Source organism: Pan troglodytes, chromosome 13, assembly GCF_028858775.2.
Source record: "Pan troglodytes isolate AG18354 chromosome 13, NHGRI_mPanTro3-v2.0_pri, whole genome shotgun sequence".
Classification (NCBI taxonomy): domain Eukaryota; kingdom Metazoa; phylum Chordata; class Mammalia; order Primates; family Hominidae; genus Pan; species Pan troglodytes.
In genome coordinates, this window is record NC_072411.2 from 75,523,652 (window position 1) to 75,530,142 (window position 6,491).

Sequence of the window (6,491 nt, forward strand, 5' to 3'; positions counted from 1 at the left end):
AATCCTCCCATTTTATAGATGAGGAAACTGAGGTATGGTGAAATTAAGTGCTCACACAATTAGAAATGGGAGGCCAAGTTTGAAGCTTAGGGCTGTCACATCTACAAGTGAGCTCTTCCTAGGATACTATGTTTTCATTAGACTCAATACTGCCTTTGGTTACTTTTACATTTTCCCATGGGGCCATAATGTACACTCTCTAATGCTTTCTTCTAGTTCTAAAGTTTACTCATGGCTGCCTGAGGTTTTAGTTGAACCTAGAACTACTTCTAGTTCTAAAAATACTCCTCTGAGTATTTAAAAAATATTTATAATCTGTTGGTTTAAAACACGTTCACAAGTTCTTTGACATTCCCTTAAAAGATAGAGCCTTATTTCCCTCCCCTTGAATGCAGCTGGGCTTAGCAACTTGCTTCTAATGAATGGAACAAGGTATAAATGGCAGCATGTGATCTTTAAAGCTAGGTTATAAAAGGCAATACTATTGATTCTTCTTTGCTTTTTCTTAGATTTCTTGTGTTCTGGGAAAGCTGGCCATGCTGTGAGGACACTCAAGCTGCCTAATGAGAGGTGCCTTTGGTGGGGAACCCAGGCCTCTTGTCAACAGCCATGTGAAGGAACCCCAGTTAAACCCTCACATGAGACTGCATCCTCGGCCAACATCTTGACCATGACCTCATGAATTTCTGACCCAGAGAAACTGTGAACTTATAAGCAATTGTTTTCTTAATCCACTAAGTTTGGGGTATTTTCTTACACAGCAACAAATAGCTAATACAATAATAAAGGGGCCAGGTATAAAGTCAAACATGGCCTTTAAAAAAGTGTTATATACTCATTGAAGATATATTAAGGAAATCTGAATGGATTAGTCAAAAAATACAAGAAAAATGAGAAAGAGAAGTTTATAAGGCCATGTCAGACTTTTAGCAGCACCAGTCCCTTAAGTCTAAAGTTTTGGCCCGACAATATTCATGCCTTTTTTGCTGAAAGACATCAGTAGGGTAAGAGAAGATTTGGCATAAGAGTTTGGGTGAATTCTATCTATTTGTGACTGTCTTTAGTGCTCTGCTCATAGAATACAAATCTCTGGATAAGATGGGAGGAGAGAAAACTTGATAGTGTTGACTTTCTACCCCACTGCATTCATAAAATCTAGCTAGATTGTATCTGCAATATAGAATATCAGTGTTGGAAGCAACCTCAAGAACCATCTAATATTTTCTTTAAGAGATTTAGGAATGGGAGCACTAAAGCGTAGTGGTTGTCCATAGTCACGGGGCAGGTGGGTGCTTTTCCTGAGACTCCAGGTGACTGAATTCCAGAGCAGTGCTTGTGCTTCTACTGGAGGCTGCTTAGGGTCCAATTGCTGAAGTGACTTCTGTAGGTATATTTATCTGAGCAGAGGTGACAAAGTGGCTTCCAGTGCTTCTACAGGTTCTCCATACTTCTCTTCTCACACACCTTGCCATGTGTCTTGGGTAGTAAGATTTGCATTTTGTTGGGAAGCCTCTCCTTTGATCATAAGGAAGCCTAAAAGATCACTGATGTAAGCTAAAAAGAACTCAGATGGGAATTGATGAAAGCAATTCAAATGTTGGAGAAACAGCATTGCTCAACAAAATGCTCCAGAGTCACTGATTTTAATGGCTATTTCCTTAGAGAGGGTGTCCTTCTTACTACTGGAGGATTGACTGGTGACATTCCTAAGAAAGACATTTCTAGAGAAATTCTGAAACTGACTCAAAGAAACACGAGACTTCATTTTCATGGACTTAAAAATAATTTTAACATCAATCATTTAATGAAAAAGAAGTAGTGTGAACAGGAAGTAGCACAAAATACAGTGTTGCTGTGGAAGGTTGGTGCATGCTGTTGGGAAGCGGAAGCCGAGGAGGTTGTGGATGTGGGGAACAAGTACTCTGTAAAGACAGGGAGAGTGGTCAGAGGGGCAGAGAACCAAGAGAGCCACTCATCCAAGCAGCCCTAATACGGGCTCTTTTGAACTGGCGTAGTGCCCCAAACACTAAAGGGGATGAGATGATGAGCTCCAGCTGCTTCTCCTGATGGTGTCTGTCCAACACGGTGATTCTGGGACATGGACATTTGCATGCTTACATGTGTGAGGGCACCCCAAGGCTTATCATCACCCCCAGATCTCCCTGAGGTTTTCTTTACAGGCTGGCATCCCTAGCAGTGCATCTGGAGTGACTTTCTGGTTACTGCCCTGGCCTGGAGGCCTGGTTTCCTCCATTAAATTTCACCATCTTATTGCCAAGCCAAGGGTATCAGTGCCTATTGGCTACATTATAAGATACTGTCTCCCAGGACCTAATCCGCTTGTCTGCTAAAAAACAAACAACCCCTACCCCCCAGCAAAAAAAAAAAAAAAAAAAAACCAAAACAAAACAAATAAAAAAACCCTGCTTAGCCACATCTACTCCCCTGATCAGTGGCTTTCTCCCTGCTCTCCTAACGCATGTCTTTAGGGTCTTCATTTTCTCCTCTGGCTGACACTCTTCCATGCATCCATTTCCTTCTCCATTAAAAGGGATTTAGCAGTGGTCTCTGAAAACATGTCCAGCAGAATGTCCACTTTCAGCTGCAAGAGACTGTTCTCTTCCTCCAGTTGCTAGTTCTGCCTGTGAAGGCACTGGGCCTCCCTCCGGTCCACACCTCCACTAATCCCTGTCTCTGCTATCCACCGGCCATTTTCAAACTTCTGGCTTCATGTTTGTTTTTGTTTTATGAACATTTTCCAGGTTCATAGTGGGAATTCCATAGTCCAGGCCCAGCTCCACCTCCTGGGTTGACCGATCAAAGGAATGCAGGTTGGAGAGAGAAGCAGACTTCCAAGGAGGCATCTCCTTGGGACTAAAGATACCCCCAAAGAGGGGCATCTTTGGCTTGATGATGGAAAAGCCAATGCTCCCTTCTCCTGACATATCCCAGAAGCCAGGGTCCAAGCATACCTCAAGACTTCCTGCAAGGACCCCATCCAGGTCCCCATCACCCACTGTGACCATAGCCTGCCAGCCTTCCTCATGGATTATTCTAATTATTAATTGGGAATAAGCGAAGTGAAGACAAAAGGTCTCCAGAAATGCTGGAGACATTGTTGTTGACTCTTCTCTTACTCTCACACCCACTTGTGGTCTCTCAGCAACTCTTCCTAGCCCTAACTGAAGATTATGTTTATGTATGTGTGTATATATATATCAGAGTGATAAGAGCTATTATATATATAAGAACTAATATATATATCTCCAAAATTCTGAAACTTTTCACTACACCCTACCCCACTGCCACCATCTTGGTCAAAGCCACGTTTCTCACCTGGATTACTGTAGAATACATTATAGCAATACTGCAATTACTAGATTACTTTCTGTAATAAATTATTTTCAACTCACCCCCCACTTGCACCTTTGCTGTCTGTAATCTATTCTCAACACCACGGCAGAATGCTCCCGTTGAAAGTAAGCCATTTCTCCGTTCAAAACTTTTCAATGGCTCCCCACCTCACTCAAAGTGAAAGCCCAAGTCCCTTCCGTGACCTACCAGGCTCTGTGTGTCCTGGCCACAGGGCTGCCCCACACCCCTGTCATTCATGACCATTCTGAGCTCATCTCCTGCCTCTCCCACCCTTTAACTGTTCCAGCCACACGTGTCTTCTACTGGTGCTTGAATGAGCAGGCATATTCCCATCTTAAAGCCTGAGACTCCCATAGCTGCACTGGCTCAAATTTCAACCCCTTCAATCCAACACTTTCTACCCCGACTCCTTGCTTTACTTTTTCTCCTTAGCTCTTATCACTATGAAACATACTATATATTTAACTCATTTTTCTTGTTTGTTGCTCTTCTGGTGGTCCAAGGGAGAGAAGACGATGGTGTAGACTGAAGAATTTGCAGTGGAGATGACGAGAAGAGTCTGGATTCAGGATAAATTTTGAAGGTCATGCTGACAGGACTTGCTGTGGGGTTGAATGCAGAGTCGAGAGAAAGAAATCCAAGGAGATGACTCTGGTTTTGATCTGAGAAATTGGGTGTATGGTGGTACTAGGATAGGAAAATAATTTAGGAATGATTTTTTTTGATAGAGAAGATCAATAGCTCAGTTTCAGCTGTATTAATTTAAGACACCTATTAAACGTACAGAGATGTAATAAAGATGTATTTATACATGCAAATCTAAACCTCAGGAAAGAGATCTGGACTAGTAAAATGAAGTTGGGCATCATCAACATTTGGATGATATTTGAAGACATGGGGGCTTTTGGAATCACTAAAGAAAAAAGTGTAGCCAGAAAAGAGACTTATAAAAAAATTGCTGGAGGAGCTAGTGCTTAAAGATTTAGTTTAGGAAGGAATAGATGATACAGAAAAGAAGAAACTGTTTCAGGAGCCCAGCTCATGAGAAGGAGAGCAAGCTGGGAAATAGGGCACAAGTTTACCAGAGCATGTGACTACAGATATGAATAAGCTTGTGGAATGAAGGTGGGAAGCTGAAATGGTTTTCACATGATTGCATCTATATTTCTGCATGAAATATACGACAAAGTCTTCGGCTGAAGTTGAGTGGGAGGAGATGTTGGAGATTTGAGGACTGAGGAGAAAGTGTGTAATAGTCATCTTGGGAGTAGGTTAATGAATTTACTAGGGAAGTTTAGTTGTCAGATAGTGTTGAGTGCTCACTGAAGATTTTTGGTCATAAATTTGAAATGGGTCCTGATAGCCTTGGTTGTGTGATTTTTCTCCAGCAACATTTAGCCGCTTGGGTATGGGGGTACAGTAAGCGATTAGTTGAGTTGAAGAAGACTTGGAGTGGGGAGAGGGAGAAATGGAGAGTTTCTATTCAATGGGTGTAGCTGCCATTATGCAAGGTGATCAAGACTGAGAGATCTGCTGTACAACATTGTGCCTGTGGTTAGCATTATTACATTGTATATTTAAAATTTGTTAATAGCGTAGATTTCATGTTAAGTGTTCTTACCACAATAAAAAAATAAAAAAAGACAGGTTCCGTATAATATCAAATAACATTAGATTTGGTTGCAGACCTGAGAGAAAATTTCTAACTCTCGATATGCATATTAAAAAATAAAAGTAAAAAGCTAAAGCGTAAAAATATAAATAAACCTTCAAATAAAGGTTCAGAAAAATAAAGCTCTGGAAAGCAGATTTGGATAAATGGACTTTATAAATCAGGAAATAGAATAAAATGTACAATAGACGGCCGGATGCCGTGGCTCACGCCTGTAATCACAGCAGTTTGGAAGGCCGAGGTGGGCGGATTGCCTGAGCTCAGGTGTTTGAGACCAGCCTAGGCAACATGGTGAAAACCCATCTCTACTAAATACAAAAAAAGTTAGCCAGGCATGGCAGCGTGCACCTGTAACCCCAGCTACTCGGGAGGCTGAGGCAGGAGAATTGCTTGAACCCGGGATGTGGAGGTTGCAGTGAGCTGAGATCGCTCCATTGCACTCCAGCCTGGGCTGGATATTTGAGCAAAGGTTGGAAGGAAGGGACTGGAATTGACATACAGATATCTCAGGAAGTGCAGTCCAGGCAGAATGACAACAGATGCAAGGTAGGTCTGTGGCTAAAGCGAGGTGCCCTGGGTATCTCAGAGGGCTCATACTCTCTGCAAGGGAAGAGTAGTAAGAGAGGAGGTCAGAGACATGATGGGGGGAAGGGATCAGATTGCATGGAGCATGTGCCAGCTTGAGGAGGGCTTTGCAGGTCATTGCAAAGATTTGGCTTTTACCTTGTGTAAGATGGGAAGCCACTGGAGGGTTTGGAACAGAGATGAGACATACTCTTAGAAGGAACACTATGCCTGCTCTGTTGAGAGGAGACAGAGAAGGGACAAGATCGAGGGAGGGAGGCCAGCTGGGAAGCTCTTGCAATAATCCAGGTGAAAGCAGATAGTGACCTACACCTGGCTAGTAGTGCTGGCGATGGAGAAGAGAATCTGGCCAGAATTTGGATGTGTTGTGAAGGAAGAAGAAGAAGTGTTTGCCAATGGGCTGGAAGTGGGACATGAAGCAGAGAGGAGATAAGGGAGAGTCTAAGAACTTTGTCCTAAGCAACTGGAAGGTTGGAATAAATATTTACTCAGGTAGAGAAAACTGAGGGGTAGTTAGATTTGGTTTCAAATCAGGTTTTGGTTTTGTTCATGTCAGGGTTGAGATTCCTTTTAGACTTAAAAGCAGAGGTGTGGAATAAGCAGTTGGCTGTATGAGACTAGAATTCAGGGTTCTGAGCTCTAGTTCAGTTCTATTTTATACTGAAGATAAAAAAATTTGAAACTCATCTTAAGCCATGAGACTGCATGAGATCTTTACAGGAATGTGTGTGAATAGAGGAGAGAAAAGGCCAACAATACAAGAGGCATACCAATGTTCAGAGGTCAGGGAGATGAGCGAGGAGGTCAGGGAGATGAACAAGGAGAACATGGTGTCTGGGAGCCAAAGGCTGCAGTTATT

At 42.5% G+C, this 6,491-nt stretch overlaps 1 pseudogene; it reads right to left on the minus strand.

Annotated features, from left to right (window-relative positions):
- Positions 1-2,494: 2,494 nt before the first annotated feature.
- Positions 2,495-2,900, minus strand: LOC100614952 (protein chibby homolog 1-like; annotated as a pseudogene).
- Positions 2,901-6,491: the final 3,591 nt, after the last annotated feature.